The sequence below is a fragment of the Aythya ferina genome (genome assembly GCF_964211825.1).
Source record: "Aythya ferina genome assembly, chromosome: 7".
Lineage (NCBI taxonomy): Eukaryota > Metazoa > Chordata > Aves > Anseriformes > Anatidae > Aythya > Aythya ferina.
The window spans coordinates 29668189-29686314 of record NC_140302.1 but is presented as its reverse complement, the minus strand read 5'-3'; the positions used below and the strand labels follow the sequence as shown (position 1 = coordinate 29686314).

The 18126-nt window shown below is 38.4% G+C and overlaps 1 protein-coding gene across 16 annotated transcripts in view; it reads right to left on the bottom strand.

Moving 5' to 3' along the window:
* ATRNL1 (attractin like 1) overlaps positions 1–18126 on the bottom strand; it is a 493132-nt gene that overhangs the window by 455025 nt on the left and 19981 nt on the right. The window contains exon 1 of one of the 16 annotated variants that reach the window (XM_084525841.1): positions 5651–5747. The exons of the other annotated variants lie outside the window; for them this stretch is intronic. The gene's annotated coding sequence lies outside the window, so the exon portion shown is untranslated. Of the gene's footprint in view, positions 1–5650; positions 5748–18126 lie in introns of those variants that run through there. 16 annotated transcript variants of the gene reach the window in all.

Genomic DNA, 18126 nt, shown 5'->3' with positions numbered 1-18126 from the left:
AAGTCATCAAACGGGGCAATATTAGAGATCCACTTACGGGCCTGCAGCACCCCAGTTTAGTGACAATGCGTCTTCCCACACAGCCCTGCCCCGAGACACCATGTTTCAAAGTGCCAGGCACATGGAGACCTACAAAGCTGCTGGTAGGTGGACGGACAGAGGACCGAGCTGTAACACAGGCTTACTGGGGGAGAAGCTATAACGCGTATTCATAATATTACAAATACTCACTGTTAAATAAAAGGAGTTATGGTTCACTTATCTCTACATTAGTGTCATATTTCTGTTAATACTTTCATGGAGTGCTGGATTACTTTGTAACTCCTACTTCAGATATACCCGAATATCAGGGACAGCATACAGACTTTATTATACCAAGCATACGGATTCAGCTCAGTACAGGTATCAGGGTATCAGCCAAGGACTATTCTCTTTATTGCCAGAAAACTCTGCTCCATATCTTTTCTCCATCTTTTTATGAAAATTGTTATTTAAAACTGAAAAACAATAACTGTGCTTCAAAGTTATAAGAGCAAATGCTCCATAAACACAGGGGCAGCATTTTCAGGTTGCAAGCTGAAGGAAAAAACAGCAAAAAAAAAAAAAAAAAAAAAAAAACTTCAAGACATCAACATTTAATTAAGAAAGAAGGAAAGTTTTGAACCACCTTATAGGACAAGCCAGAATCAGCGCTCACTATGTTACCAGAAGGAAATAAACAGACCAAGAGGCCATTTCTCACCCATGACAGGAAGCAGCAACTACTTTGTGGACAATAAATGGAGGCATCGCAAGGGACACCCGTATAACTTTCAAAAGCCTGAACTGAACCCTTAGCAGCTAAGACACGCAAACCACTGCTACATGGGAGACAGCCCCAGGTGCCTGCAGGAGCCACTCACACTTATGGAAATAAAAGGATTCCCCCCTCCCCCCCCTAACCCCCACCCTTGAAATTTGTAAAGTATCCAAATTAAAAAAAAAAAAAAAAAAAAAAAAAAAACACTTTTCCAGGCAAAAGTATTGATTAGTACCTGACAAAGATCCTAAGAACTTGCATTTGATTTTCCTGCATTTTTATGTTTCCTGTAGAACCTTGCTGTCAGCTAATTTTTTCATAATGGATGTTAAAACAGAAGACACTGAATATACCGGAGCTCTATTTTTCCTTCAGTGACTAATCAAGAAGAATAAATATTTAATACATGAAGATAACATTTGTGTATGCCAGTCACACTCCTCTACTTGTTACACACTGCTCTGCATTAATAGAGAAATGTATATTTAGAAGCAGTAAGAACATTCACAACTTGTCACATATCGACTAATTAAAAACATGTTCTTAAGTAGGTTCAACTTCACTCATTGACAAAAGTAACAGTTCTTTTTTGTAAAACATCCCTACTACTTAATTCAAGTTTCCAGTTCCCCCTTCTAACCCTTCTAATTTATTTCAAAGAAAACCAAGCTCCAAAACAATTTAAGAAACACAAAATGAAAATGACACATCGGCCTTTTTTCCCCCCCATACAGAATATTCGGTATTTCAAGGACAATTTATTTTTTTCTTTTATTAAAGATTGCAGTGATACATCATCTTTGAGTGGTACAGAACATCAAGGTTTAACTTCAGCAGGTGTTTTCCTTCCTCATTTACTGTGGCTGAAAATGGCTGCTATTCCATATTCCATTTTTGTAGCGATTCCAAGAACTGCTGAAAGACAACTGCATTAACAGGAGACATTGCTCTCAAATTGCAAGTGTACCAGGCATCTTACTCAGGTAATGTATTTTCACTTATGTAAACATGTAAATAAATAAAGTGAATCTCTTCCCTCCTCTGCATAATACCCATGGCACATAGACCTTGGCAGCTCATTTACAATAGGGCATCACAGTGGTGTGACCATAAGCCCTTACAAGGGATCTATAAAGAGGCTAGAAATGGGCACAGTCCCATGAAGATCTGGAAGACACATGAAGTGGGGAAAATGAAGACAATTTAGGAACATTAAATGTAAATTAAAATGACTATGGAAATACCATACGAGGGCACTTGCGAGTTTTCTTCTACTCCCTTAGTTGGTCCATGACTTTTTCTCCCCAAACCCTTGCATTGACATTGAGTTTTAACACTCCCTATACCAGGCCAGGACCAGGCACACTGAAACCTTTCTTGCCAATTATTTGTCTAATCTGTTCTTAATAATTCCAGTGACAGGAGTCTGCAATCTTCTTAGGTGATCTATTTTAGTACTGACTTATCCTTATTGTTAGAAAGTTTCTCTAAACGTCCAATTTATTTTTCTCTCAATTCTACTTAAACAGACTACTTCATGCCCTGCTCAGAAGAAAGCGAGCTAATCCCTTCCTGTCTGCTCACCTTTTACGAACACCTACCCAGGCTTCTCTTCCCTGACTCAAACAAGTTATTCCAGCATTCCTCACATCACATTTCCAAGACTTCCCTCCTCCAGAGCTTCTCCAACATAACTGCAGCACAAAATATCAGCCATACTCCAGCCATATCCTGGCCAGCACAAAAGAAACAAAGAATTGTTTCTTTCCTGCACTTACTGCTGCTGCTTGGCCTCGGTGTAAATAGCCCAAGAACTGCCCTGCTGCATGCCAGTGTGTATGCAACCTGCTATTCCCTGTGACTGCTTACCTTCCTCCAGAGGAAGCTCTAGCTCATCTTTCTGAAGTTAATTATGCCTACAGAGGTGCAGAAATTTGATTCCAATTCAGTCAGTGCTATTTTTTTCAGATGCTATTATACAGGATCGATGCAGCTCGCACAATCAGGACCTTGTTGCATGGAAATTTTCATCCATAATCATTTTCTCAATGGGAAAAATCTATTTTTGACTCTCTTGTATAAGCATTCACTTGAAAGTTTGTCACTTCTGGCCACACGACACACTGCCATAAGCCATGAGAAACCCTACTTGAAAAAAAAATAGTAATAATAAAAAAAATCAATGAACTCCAGAAGAAAATATGAAAACCTATTTGCATACATTTATTGTGAAGTTCTTAGAAATGCCTCCATTTTCCATAACAGCTATTTTTCAATTACTCAGCTTAGTCACAGGTTTTGAATTCTCATTCATAGTGACTTCGGAAGCAGGGGCACAAAGCCAGTGCCAACAAGATGAGAAGTCGAGGCCCTGCACAGGGAAGGTTCCCACAGCACAGCCAGCCTCTCAGCCACCTCACATGGGGGTTAAAACTGGGCAGCCCCCAAATGCCAGTGTTGTGAATCAGAGGAACAAGCACACGGAACTGTGAGGTAGAAGAAAACCCTAATATTGAAGTCCAAGGAGGAACACTGACACACGTACAGAAAAAGCTTTCTACTTTTTATGCATGCAGAGCAATTTCCCTGATAGCTTCCAGTGACGACATATGCCAAAGTGCTTTACTTCAAGTTGCTCTGACAAAACATATTCCAGAGTTGTGGACGAACAGAGGCCAAGAGATGAGGTGAAAAACTGGCACAGCATCACTCTGACTGCACAAGTGATCGGACTATTTTCATGCAACAACCTGATTTATAATTGGAGCAGATAAAAAAAAAATCCTGAGAGATTAGTTTCACTGTACAGATCTTGAGAAAGTCAGAACGAGACTTCTGTCTTCAACATACACAGAAATATTCTCTAAAATGTATAAGAATAAGCCACAGCTATCTAACAGACAAACCAAATGCTGATTGCTGTGTATTTACGCAAAGAAACATCATTTTCTCCACTGCTACCAAGTATTTGTTTATTTTTATAACTACATACATGAACCCAGATTTTGGAGCAATGGAAGGTCTCCAAGAATAGCAGCAATTTCTTGAGAGGGCTCAAACCTGAAAAATAAATTGAGAAGGACAGCAAAGCCTAACAGAATCTGGTCTGCCAAGACACTAATATAGTATGAGGGAGAGTAGCAGAGTGCAGCCAGCATGATAAACAGTTTAGGAGGAGGCTGACTGCTGGGAGAGACAGTAAGGAAAAATAGACCAGAGCTCAGAAATCTCTCGTTAAATGCATTATTGCCCTTCAGTGGATTGTTAGCCTTTTTTTTTTTTTTTTTTTTTAAATAACGAAATTCACATTCTGCAATGAGAAGAAAATCCCACACAGATTTCTAACAAATTACCTGGATTATCTTCAGGAAAACTCCTCACCACCTCTATCTTTTGTTGTGCTGCTGTTATATGCCCTGATGAGCATATAGATAACTATAGATACTTTTCTTATTTTAGTAAGACTTCAAAGGACCTTATTCCATATCCACAAGATGAACAAGAAGATTCTTAGAGATTACAACCTAACTGCAGAACACAGGTACCCAAAAACAGGTATTTTATTGAAATATGGTTGGCCATTTTCTGGAGGTTTAACCATAAATCAGAAAGATTTTTATTTTATATCTAGGGAATGAAAACCTAACCACAACCTGCTAAAAAAAATCCAAACTACTAAATACTGTTTTCGGCAGATGGATTTATATCTAACGCATTAATGGAAAGACTGTGAAATTGAATGCAGTTGAGTCAAACTACAGAGTCGAACAGTGAACCGCATGCTTTTACAGTAGTGCTACACCAATTAACGGCTTGAATCTTGCCAATATTTTCCAGGTGGCCCTGGTCCTCTTCATCCCAATTCCGAAATTGAATCCTTTTAAATGACTTTTAAAATATACCGAAAATAGCACAATATCCTCCACTGACCTGGAAAAACTTCAAGAAATGTAGCTTCATCTCTCCTGTCTTGAATAATACACATATTCTGCATCTATTTTAGTATCATAGTTGGACAAAATCACACGAGACAGACAACGTCTAACAGCAATGCCCAGACTAGTTCACAGATGTCATCCAAAATTCTGCCTATAAAAATACACCTGCCACTATGCTGAAAATTAAGAATTGATAGAACATCAAATTGGCATTTGATATAAAACATCACCTATTTCTCTGTATTGCAGATTAATTTAATTATAGTGAATGCTAGAGTCCAAGAAGTCAAACAACTATTGCTTACTTTTATGTAACTGCAGCAATATTTTCATCATTTCATTTCCTAAAGGCATGTACCTGAGTAGCTATTGAATATTCCAGTTTGTAGTATGTTACTTCTGGGTAATCTTATTTTACATTAACCCTAGTACTTTAAAAATGTCAATGTTACAGTTTACGTTTCTTTAAGTGGTAGAGCTCTCTCTCTTTTATTTCCTACAAAGCAGACTTCTGTTTCTAAAAATGACAAAGTTGAGCACATTAACAAAGTAACAGAAATAATTTTTGACAATGTCTTTAACTTCATCACTCCTACCAAGAATAGATTTCAGTCCTAAGTGGCGTCCACATTAAAGGAAGACTGTCTACAGGTTTTGACTTAATAACAATGTTAGAAATAAGAAAGGATAAAGGTACTTATTATTTTTATTTACCATACAAGGCACAGAAGTCCACAAACATATTCCTATATATTTGTATGTACTTCATAAATATATATACACACACATGCATAAACTGAGCCATACACAAGTGTCATAAGAAATACCCAACTTTCTCTAACATTAAACTTCATAAAACACCCGAAGTTGTGTGACACAAAACAAAGCACGCAGACAATGCATATTGACATACTTGGCAAAAAGGAAAGGCGCTGCTCCAGTTTTCTACTGTACATCACTCTCAATCCCATTTTCCTTTGTGACCTAGTTCAGGGTTTTAACTTAAGCTTCCTGAGGTACCAACCGAATGCTCTAAATCCAGCATATCACCTACTCCCCAATTTCTCATTTTCTCTGTAAGACAAGTTTTTAATAAACACCTGTTCTCAACAGGAAGCAGCTGCCTTCTCCTTTCAATCATTTAGGCCAATTAACACCAACCCATCCCACCATGTATCTGTCAAGGACGGGGTGCACCTGGCAGGAGAATACCTCCACGAGGCTGCAAGCCCCAGCTCCCGCTAGCTGCATTACTGCACACTGCTTTGGGAGCATTTCACAATTAAACTTTGATTTCCCCCTCTCTGAGAGTGTAAGGAATAATAATCTAGAAGGAAAAAGACAAATAGCATCACTAAGCCCACCTGAATGAAGTTGGTTTCCAACTTTTTCTTTTTACACGAACACCAGCCATGCCTCTCCTCTTCCACCTCCCACCAGCACGCATTGTTCTTCACAAGAGGCTCCCAGTTCCCGAACAAAACCTCAGGCAGTGCAGCTGCTAAGACAGCTCTTTTGTTGCTATCATATTTTTGCCACATTCTACCTGATTGCTTCCCAAATTCCCACACAGCTGATACCCAGATCTCGAACCATTAAGAGCTAACACCCTCTTTCAGAAAAACCAGCCCATACTCATTAAGATTTTTTTTTTCTTCCCTCATTACCTTTTTTTTCCTTCCCCTTCAATAAAGAAAAAAAAAAAAAAAGTGGAAAACTGCTGGTATGCACCACAAAACTATCAGGAATCTCTGACAGGTAGCCTCTACATTTGGAAAACAACCTGATCCATGTCTGTGTGTCCCTGTTGGGGGGGGAAAAAAACTACTGGGTCCACACATGTTGTCCTACACAGAGTCTGATCCAGGTTTAGGGCTTAAATGAGGTACTATATTAGCACAATGACAAAAAAAAAAAAATCTCTGAAGTTCTTCAGTATAACACTCCGTAGGTGTATTCACCACAGGATCACTGAATCAGAAAATACTCTTCTAGAGTTTCTTTCTGCCAAGCACATAACCTACAACAGAAAAATCAAGTCCCTTCAAATCCTGTCTTGAAAAGGAAATTGCCAATTCACTGAACAACAACATTAGAGATCCTGCTGGGATTTCCAAACCCTTTGTGCCCTAGCTTAGGAAGGCAGTGATCAGTACAGCTCAGAAGACATACCTGGAGCTAGGCAAGAGGACGTAAGGGGATTTGTCATGCATTAACACAGCCGCGGCTGCCCAGCCTCCCACAAAAGCAGAACCCGGGTAGGAGAACGCTGCCTGGAATGACCCACTTGCCTTTCAATACAAGGCAGGACACCTCCCCTGTGGGACCAGAGCTCTGCTGAGCCTGTTCACGTCATCCTTATGAAATGGAAAAGACACAGAGCAGGCACAGCACACAGCCAGTCTGCCTTGTCTTACCAGTGATGGGAAGTCTCTTGCACACGAGCGGCAGTTCTTCCATTACGCCTGGGGTAACAGGCTGCACCCGCTCCCCTCTCTCAGGCTGATGATCTCACTTTGCTACGAGAAGCTCTCAAAGCTGCTGATAGTCTTTTCTCACACAGTTCTGGCACAAAGCAGAAGAGATTACAAACAGGTGCCCACTATTCATGGTGACAGGATAAATACAAACCATGCCTGTCCATGGAGAGGAGCTTCTGCTGTGCAGCACAGTGCCCAAAAAACATCAGGAATCAATAAAGCCATACGCTGAAGTCCAAAGCCAGTAAATTAGGCTGCTGAGAACAAGAAGAGCAAAAGGAACTAGAAGGCAAGCTATTGCTCTGAAATAGGGTCAGGAAAATAATAATAATAATAAAAAGCAGTGACCCTAAGGCTTAGAGAAGTGACGGTAGTGAAATGCCCTAGAGCAGATAACTGTTTCTGTGCAGCTGAAGTTAGGGATAATGAGAGGCATGAGTTGACTCTGCCCCATCTTCGATTCCATGCATCCCACACCAAAGGAGAGAGGCCAGCAGCAAACCCACCACAGCTCACACTGATGGAGGGGCTCCCCCAGCTCTCAGCAAACTACACCCTGTCCTCTCTAGAATGAGACAGACTCATTCGAAGGAGATACTTAAAATGTTTAATGCGCCAACCTACAAAGATGCCCTCAGCGAAGCCCGTCAGCATTTAACTATTTCAGCTGTCATTTAGTGGTTTCTTGCAACGCATCAGAACAAATCTAAACTGCCCTGGTCACCACACGCACAAGTCATCTCTAACAGTAAAGCACAGAGCAGGTTCCTGGCATTGATGGAATTTCAACAAGAGGCATTTGAAAGATGCATCAAACAGCAACAATTGCTTCAAATCCAACTGCAACATACAGCAAATTCAGACAGAAATGCACTGCTTTGTGTAAAGAGACTGCTATCTGGAAAGGAAGTTCTTAGCTGAAGAAAGATTTTTAGTGTAGCAAGACAGACAACTGAAACCAATCATGTTTAAATAGAATCAACTTTCTTGCCTATGCGACCTTCACCTGCTCCCCTGGATGTTTCTTGAGTAACTTTCCAGTCCCCCATTCCTTGTGCTGACGTACACAGCAACCTCTACATCACCCACAGTTGGATTCTAACAATTCATTTTTTAATATTTTAATAGGAGGTGAGTAAAATTATTTTTTAAATGTTGTTTTGATTTTTTTTTCCAGAAAGTTTAGCTACATGCAGAATTAAGTGAGCAGATATGGCAAGCTAGCAAAAACAAATTTTATTTCAAAAATGATCTAGAATCCAGGTCAAAAGAAACCTCTAACAAAGAAAAATAAGAATAATAATAGGATGAATGCTTTTATTTGCCTCTCAGTTTGGGGGCTAAAATTTGCACTTTATGCTGGCATCTCAAATAACTCAAGACTCAGAAGTTGCAATTGATCAGCTAATACAGATGCAAAATTGATTCCATGTTTATCAATCCAAAAATAATTTCTCTTTTAAAGAAAATCATTCCAATGATAAATTCACACAAACTTAATACATTAACAACGAGTCACAGCACAAAAAAAAAAAAAAAATAATAACTTTCCTTAAACTTTCAGCTGACCTTCAATTTTGCAAATTATTTGAAATCCCAAATACAGCACAGTCTTCTTTCACTGTATGACTCAGTTTCCAAACCAAGTTCTTACCAAAATGTTGCTTTGGTAATCAAAGCAAGTGGAAGCAAAGCTACAGACATAACACCATTCAATGCTGCTACAAGATTAAACACTGCATCCCCTCACAGCACAGCTGAACCTTGATTTCTGACACAAGGTTCTTGGTATCGGTACTCTTTGGTTAGATCTTATCATCGTCTGTCCAGCAATGAGTAAAAATAACAAAAGAGATGAAGCTGTTCTTGAACAGGAAGGCCAAAAAGAAAACATTAAATAAATTGTCCTGTACAAAGTACATCATATCTTTTTCCTGCACACATTTCTAAACAAGCACCTCAGTCACCATGAGCACTTTTTTCACTCTGATTACTCACCAGAAGGTGCTATTAAATCATTCAGCTGAGCTTCAGCCACCCTTGACCACAACTCTCCAAGGCCAATGAGATGAAACTGGAACCTGTTACTGCTAAAGCAAACTCAACCTGGCTCTTCAGTAAGGAAGCTGAAGTGTTATGTGCCTAGAGAGAGCCAGAGGGCTTGTCGACTCATCCTCAAAACAAGCTTTTATTGTGTTTTATTGTATTGCAGTTTTGAGTTCTATGGATGTGTGTTCTTAGTTAATAGAAAAACAAATAAATAAAGCCACAGAAAATTCCAAGCAGAGGAAAATCACTGCATTCAAGGAGAGGAAAATCAAGACTACGTATTTTAAGGCATTTCAAAATACACAATTAACAAGCTGATGTTTAATTCATCACTTTATGAAACAAATGTTTAACACTTGGGCTTTAAAAATACAGCTACTTTAATAAGTAACATTTCAAGGGAAGAAATTAAATAAAAGAAGTGTTCGTCAAAACGTGGTAGTTCAGGAACTTTCAGTGACTACACAGATCAAGGCCAATAAAGTAGGTTGAGTAAATAAATGATTGTTCATGGGTTTGGTTTTGTTTAAAAAACAGACCACATACTCGTGTAGAGTTTCCTTTTGCTCTGTGCATTTTCTCAACATTGTTCACTGCTCACAACACCTACACCTTCATCCCACTCCCCCGGCCCAGGAGCCCAGCCCACACACAACTCCCCCAGCAGCAGAGACCAACGAAAGCACCACCTCGAACAGAGGTCACTTGGCTTCACCTCCCTACACCTTCCAACCCCAAAAGCAGCAGATCCCACTCTCTCTCTCGCTCCTCCATCAAGGTCAAGGAGGCCAGTCGCAGGCTGGGTGAGCTGCTGGTGGGCACCCTGATGCGTTCTTGTGTTGTTTTCTACCCCCAGATAAGTAGCTTAATAAAACAGCTGCTTCTAAGTACCAACTCTAAAAATTATCTCTATACACAGGACCGAGAGAGCTTCTTCAGCCTGGATTGTGGGAATTGCCTGCCTAATGTCAGCTTTTGCATTTAGTTGGAAAATAAGTTAAGTCTTTGCTTACAAAGTCACTGGGAATACAAGTTTTTAATCCCTTTACATTTTAAAATGCTTTTTTTTGAATCAGCCTGAGGATCCAAGTGTTCCAATTCACAGAAATTCTTAGGCTGCAAATCCGTTTACTGAGGATAAGATTATACAGCACATGTATATCATTTTACATACGATACTTTTAGGAAATTTAAACTGACAAGGCTGCTTTAAAAAGCTTTCAGTTGGTGAGTGAGCCTTATGGAAGTATTTACTAGTAGTTCTTGAATTTAAATAGATACCCCATATCATCTTGAAAATTGAAGAGACCTAGAAATTTGAGTAACAATGGACCTAGTTCTTGTCTTAAATATTTTGGTAAAAAGCTTCAGGAGTTCCTAGTTGTTAGAAAGGAGATGCAAATATTGTATTTTTTTTTTGATCACATACTAGTGACACAAAAAAGAATTCATAGCAGAATGTACACAGCTTCACCTAATAAAATCCCACATTAGAATTGTATTTAGTCAAGTCACCATACTTATTTGCTTTTTAAAGTAAAACAAGCGTAAATAAAAAACTCAAAATTCTGTAAATAAAATCCTGTATGTTCAGAGTTGGAATGAGTGGAAACCTGTGAGCTAAGTTCAGGAATAGCAGTTCAATTCACGCAACTCATTCATCTACATCAGCATTCAAATTCAAACCAAGAGTACACTTTTGAGGTAAATCTTATCCTCCTCTCTCACCACAAACACCTTGGATGCAGAGCAATCCTGCAATATGAACTGGCTTCTTCTGGACAAAACTACACCACAAAACACACTTCAATCACTGAAACAGCCACTCCTGAGCATGTTACATCTGACACAGGTTTGCAGGCATATGGCATTGGCTCTTAAGGGCAAAGCTAGCAAAGCTCATCTTCAGAAACTTGTTGAAAGGCTCTTAGTGCTTTTGAGCTACAGCTCAGATCACACTTATTAGTGAGAGTGCTATATACACATAAGTAACTCTGCACATGCCAAAAGGTGGAAAAGGGATTCTTTAGGTTTAGGTGGTAACTGAGAAAACTGAAGGAAGTTAGGCCAATGTCTTGTAATTAAGTACATGGCAGAATTGCAAATAAAGATATTTAAGACAGAACATACTGATCTTCAGAAGTAGATTTATGCCTCTAAGTAGCCAATATATAACAGAGGGAAAAATGCATTTATATGTTAGTGTTCATAGGATGTAAACACATACTACATGTTCGAACAGACCAGTAATTTCCCATATTCTTCAATTATCCAGCTTTTTTTGTATGCTATCCACAGCCATATGGACCTGTAGGAGCCTGGATTTCCTCAGCAGCAAACTGCAGCTTAGTCCACATAAAAGATACGCGCATTTCCTCTGTATACGAGATAAGGCAACAGCCCAAATGAGGTTAACAACATCTGCCTGCTTCAAAATCAGAAAGAGCCCCCTTTGGTAATGCATTTAATATGTTGGCACAAGTGACTACTGGGATTTATGAATAAGTCATAAGGAAGCTCTGAATCACCACCTGCTATCCATTAGAACTTGGGGTGGCTACACGTGTTAGGTCACAGGTTACCTTGCACAAATGCCTGCATAAAAAGAGCACAAGTTTTAAACAGCCCCTGGTGATGGATAAAAGCAGAACACAGAGCCATATCTCTTATGAATAAACTTGAATTGGGTCCTCTTCCACACAGTGATCTTAAAAGTTTTTACATGACTTCTAAGTCTGCTGCTTCTGTATCTTAGAGTGTTGGAAAGACTTTTAAATGCTCAGCACTGATATGAACATCCTAAAGCATTGCCACAACTCAGCTGTCAGACACGATTCAACAGAGAACAAAAAGAAAGGAAAAAAAAGAAATCGATCAGGGTGGTGAATGCAGAGAAATCTTCAGAGATCATTCAGAACTGGAATAAGAACCGTGGAGTAAAACACTCATAATCCTGAGAAGTCAGACTAATAAAGGATGGATGGCATAATTTAGCTTATCATCAAGAAGTCCCAGCTGTAGATCTGCAAAAGTTCCAAGCACCATTTTTCTCATTTTGAAAAGAGAAAACTTTGCCTAAAAAAAAAAAAAAAAAAAAAAAAAAGTTATTTATGACCAGTCAGTGAGTGTCAAATTTAAGATTCCAGAAAACCAGATAACCTTGACTGGAGAAACTGATAAATCTAATTTGTTGGAGTCAGGTACTGACTCAAGTCTCCAGATCAAAAAGAAGAATGAGCAGCTCGCAGCACAGAGCAGTCTGTATCCCTTAAATGCACACAAGTGTGAATACTTGACAGAAATGAAGGAAGAGCAGATTTTTCCTCCTTCTTTTTCTGTGAATTTGGCTGAACCAGTCGGTTCTCTGGTCTAAAAGATGTGAAATTACTTCTACGTCCTTAATTTAAACACAAAATAGCCAGACAGAATTACTACCTCTGGAGTTAGTTATGTTAAAAGATGGTTAAAAGACAAATTTGGAAAAGATGTCAAATCAAGGATTTTACAAACAGTTGCCTAACAAAGGTATTGGCCATTTGTAAAACTTGATGAAAAGAACAGACAATGCCTTAATATGCATTTGCCATAATAACACTTACGTGTGTGAATGCACTGAAACAGCAGATTGGTTGAGTTGGCTGTGTTGTTTGGTTTTGTTTGTTTGTTCATTTGTTTTTAGGGCACAAAATTAAATTCCCAATAGACAAAACAGAGACACCAACCAGGTGTCCTTTACCCACCACCACCACATGGGTGAAGTCATGTTGGAATCTGGCTTGCTATTAACAAAGCTGCACCTGGGTTTTCAACCACCACCACTTCCTTAGCAGATTTATCTTTCAGGAAAGCAACTCAAAGGATGTAACAGACATGGAACAACACAATCACATTAAGTAACATAAAACAGTTCTTATGCTGGGCCCTAGCACTCCGTAGACTATCTTGTTGTAAAAACAGATGCTTCTGAAATGATGTCTCAGGGCAATGCTTTCACAGGAGTTTGAAAAACATTATTTCAGATGGAGATTTATACCATGAAAAAAAGTCACTTCGGGGAAAAAAAATGGATAGTTATAAAACAAGGCTACAAAGCTCTTCAGTTATGACCTGTTTGGGGCTGTTCTTACACTCAGAATATGTCACAGATCACAACTAGGCTGCAAGGCTTGCAGGAGGTGTCAATTCCAAGTTAATGTGGCAATATTCAAGAAGACTAGTGTGCATACTCTAAATGTCACTGGAACTGTAAGTGGGGATTAATGCAGGGGAAAATAAGGTCATAATAATAAAGCAAATAGGCCCCCCAAATATGCAGAAGGAGAAGCCCCTCTGCTTATTAAAGGAGGCAGGTCAATCTAGCGCTCTCATCTCAGAACAGACATTCCTGCTAATATTTTATGAAACCGATCACAAAGGGTTACTTTATCAAGTCAGAGATTTGATGAGAATAAACTGAAGTTTTCAGATAACCCTCTATTCAGAAAGATGGCAAGGCTCAGTTTGTTTCCCAGCGGATGCTCAGCTTTGCACTGACTTCCCAGTTCTCCATATTGCTTAGGTATTTTCCACTTTAAAACACATCTTAGGACTCATTATGGCGTTTCTAGTAAGCCAAACCCACAAAAGTCATCATCCAGGAAGCTGCACTGCTCTCATCGCTACACAATGTATTCAATCTCAGAAACGAGTTAAAAAAAAAAAAAAAGTCTTTGTATCGGGCTTATCTGCTATTTCTGCCAACTTTTTCTTGTTAGATGTTGCTGTTCCCTTTAAAATTCCTTTAAGCCACTGATCTTAGTGTCACAGTTAATGAGCATGTAAAACTCATCAACAGCAAATTTCAAAAATGCTCCAAAGCTGATTTATTTTCTTCTTACAAGCACGGGTAGAGATTCTTTCTGTAGTAATAAGCTGTAAAATTTTGCTTTTGATATGAAATGGAGATTGAAATATAAACCAACAGAGATGCATAAAGAAGTGATAAGTTAGTTTGTATTTCAGATATATACTGACATAAAATCTTCCATTCTCTTTGGATTACAGAGCAGACTGGTTTTTTATTATTATCATTATCTTAAATGATTTACGAATAAACACGAAAGAACCTGACTTGAAAAACTATATAGTTTACTATCTAAGAGCAAAGTGTGGACAGATTAGTCAACCGTTTTTTCCACATATTTTGGGTAAGCTAATGTTAATGAAAATGAGGTTATTTATAAACAGGATCATTGGACTTAAATGCCTACACTTTAATACCTCCCCCTGTGAACACATTAGTGTTCCTCAGGCCAGGATTTAGAAAAAAAATCATATAATTCATTATAAATCTCTCTTCCACAACAGAAACCCAGTAAAAATACTTATTTTGACAACATATCAACCAGATACACATCTATTACGTCTGATTTAGTGTAAGTACTTAACGATAGAGCCATTACTGGAGCATATAATGGCACCAAAGCTTTTCATATTGGGCAAATTGCATAATTACTTTTTAAGTACCAAGTGTAACTAATTAGCACTTTTTAAGCCAGCATGCATCATCCTTAATTCTTAGATATTTCCATTTAAATTTTCCATCAGTGACTACTTTTCATGTGTGTGGAAGAAGAATAGAGAAGATGAAAGAATGTTATATATGTGCATAATGTACCAGTAACAATTTGAGTATCCATATGGATATAATAGATTAAAAAACAGAGCAGCTGTACATACTCACTAGCACTCCAGCTGATTAGTCAAATACACTGATTAAATTGTTACCTTTAATAACTAGACATGCACAGAAATCAATTTCTCAAACTACTTTGCAAAATACAATCCATGGGATCATAAACCTTTTATAAATAGATATTATTTCTTTGCTAGTGACAGTTAGAACTTGCTCTCTCAGTGACAGCTTGTATTTGTTCACTTCATAGCATCTAAGGAAGAATTTCATTTCATTGACCTAATTAATAATTAAGGTAACTGACTTAAAACAAACAGGGTAGCACCATGAATGTGTGTACTTCTGGTAGTATTCAGCATAAATAGTTTTTCATTTTAATTAAAATTCATGGAACAATGGAGATGACTCTGATGCTACTTACCTTATTGGTAACAGGAAAATTGCCTTATAGGGTAGAAGTTCAAGCTAAAATTACAATACTGCCCAAATTCCAAGTGAGGCTGACATCATCACATCTAAAGCAAGAACTGTAAGGAAGACTTTGAATTCCATCTTAAAAGATAAACTGAGATGGTGTGATTATAATCACAGAAATTAAAGATAACACAAAACAAAATGAATGTTTATCATGCGAAAGCTCAGGAAATCACTGTATGGAATTGGAGAATATCACAACATAAGTAGTAACAAAATTCAAGTAACTGATTGTCCTACCAGACTAGAGATAAGAATCTACACCAGAACACTGGGAAACAAAAGATCCAAGACATTAACTTGCAAGTTATGCAGTAGGCACTCTATTAAATATATTAAATTATGCCATTTGTCACATTCTAGCAAGTATTGCACCTAAATTTAATGCAAAATGGGAAGGAATTGCCCAGAATTAATAGAAGCTATTACTCTAGCTTCTCATTATTCCATATTCATAGTTTAATCTAAAAATATGAATGTGAAGGGAAAGTAGAATAAAATGCAACACGAATTTATTAACATCACACACTTTATCTTTGATAAAACAACTTTAACGAAAACGACTACCATTATATCAAGACGCCAATAAGCTGTACAATTAGTTAAACCTGGATACCAAGTTAACATGAAAGCCATAATGCAAGTAAGGAGAGGAATAAAAATGGGATCAACAGATCAGCTGTAAGCAAAAAGCTCAGTCTGTATGGCAAATTACATAGGACAGTAGAGGCAGACAAAAACTGATCTTAAAAAGAGACTTACCAATAATGGCATAGGCATGCTAGTGAAATTTATTGATGGCATGAAGCTGTTCATACTGTTCGAAATAAATACGTCCTATGCAAAGAACTAGGTGATACTGATTCTTGATAAACTGAGAGGAGATAAAATTTAGCAATGGTCGGTAAAATCACGCACTTAGAAGCGACAGGAATAGTTTCAACTAGCCCACTGGAGAAGAAAGAAGAGAATTAAAGCAGCTTCAGAATGACTACATGCCACCAATGGCAGACAGCCAGAAAAAGAGAGAAATGATCCTACAATGTGGGATTTCCAGAAGAGATCAGGCAGTTAATAATATTAAAGCACAGGAAACACAATAGGAAAGATTAAACTGGAACATGAACAGAGAAACCTATTTGAGCAACTAGAAGAAATAAGAGCCTGGTAAGAAGACGCTTGTTTATTGTAGTGTAATGAAGTCCAAGGAAAAAAATATGACACTCAGTGCATACAAAGAGGACTAAAGGAAAAGCAAATGGAGAGAGAGCACACAGAATGAGACATGCATCAAGTAGATAGTAAGAACAAACAGAACTAACAGTCTACTTTCAGAAAGTTGAAGTGAGTTTCAGGAAGAACATCTGAATATAGTTATGCTGTATTTAGTTACCAAGTGCTACCATTTCACTCCACAGAGTTTAAGTATGGCACAAGAAAAAGAGTTTAGTAAAGTTTATTTTATTTAAATCACACATTCAAAGTCATTACAACACACTTTTAAAAATACCTGCTCAAATCTCAGATTTTTCTGCAGGGTTCAGTTGGATTTTGTTTGGTAGTTTGTTTTTAAATACAAAACACTCTCTGCATGTAAAATGTATGGGAGTACAACTAATAATGGAGAATTGTGTTTGCCACTTAGAGGTAGCAAAGTCTTCATTTTAGTTCAGTGACTAAAGAGCCAGAAATAAATACCATGTTCTCACACAGCTGTTGGGTCCCTGTAAAACAACTGACGCTTTTGCCCCTAGAAGAGGGAACATGGAGCAGGAATCCTGCCATGGGTGTGGGAGGAACAAAACAGATCGAACATGCAGCAGAGATGCCAACAGCCACCAGCCAGTAACACCAGGCTGGACAGAAAGAAGAGAGCAGTGTGTAACCTGAAATAGGCCATCAGCAATATTCAAGCCCACGCTGTAACTCTAAACCCCTCATCTTGCTGTCCAGTCCTGAGGACTACAATTCGTAACAGCTACCTCTTCTTCCCCCCAGCAACTCTCCAATTGCTCTCTGAACAGGACACATTTGGCTGCACGAAACTGGATGTCACATCTTTCCCGACAGGTGAATCTACCTGCCCAACTTTCCTGAAACCTTGGGCAACCAGGAAACACAGCTCAAACACAGTGGCAGTGATGTTATTTTTGAGTATGAGCACACAGAGAAATGGAGGTCATCCTCCTCCTCCCCACCTGCACTCCAGAGCACAGGGATTCCTGCAGTGGCCCAGCTGAGCAAAGGCACTCACGTAGCTTCAGCCAAAGGGCCAGTGGTGCTGGACCAATGGTGCTGCCAGACTCCAGAAAATCCTGTACTCAAGTATGTTTATATGTGCACATAAAGATATGCAAAATACACTCACTCATATATAGAAATCTACCAGTTGCAGAATTATTTTGCTTTTATATGCAAGCCTTCACCTTTAAAATCACACAAATCCCAGCTGCTCTACAGACAAGTCTTTTTAATTAATCCCAGTTTGCCCACCTTCTTAATTAATCCCAATTTACCAGAATGTTGAGAAGGCAGGCAAGTCATTAGATAGCTAAAGCACTTTAAAGAGGGAAAAAAAAATAGATTCAAAGACTTCAGAAACTAGGCATCATGGTAAAGTTTCATATTGGAAATAAAAACTCACAAGTTGAAGCAAAAGCATCTGGCAATTCTAAATGCTTATATTTAAATAACAGATGACAACTATCAATT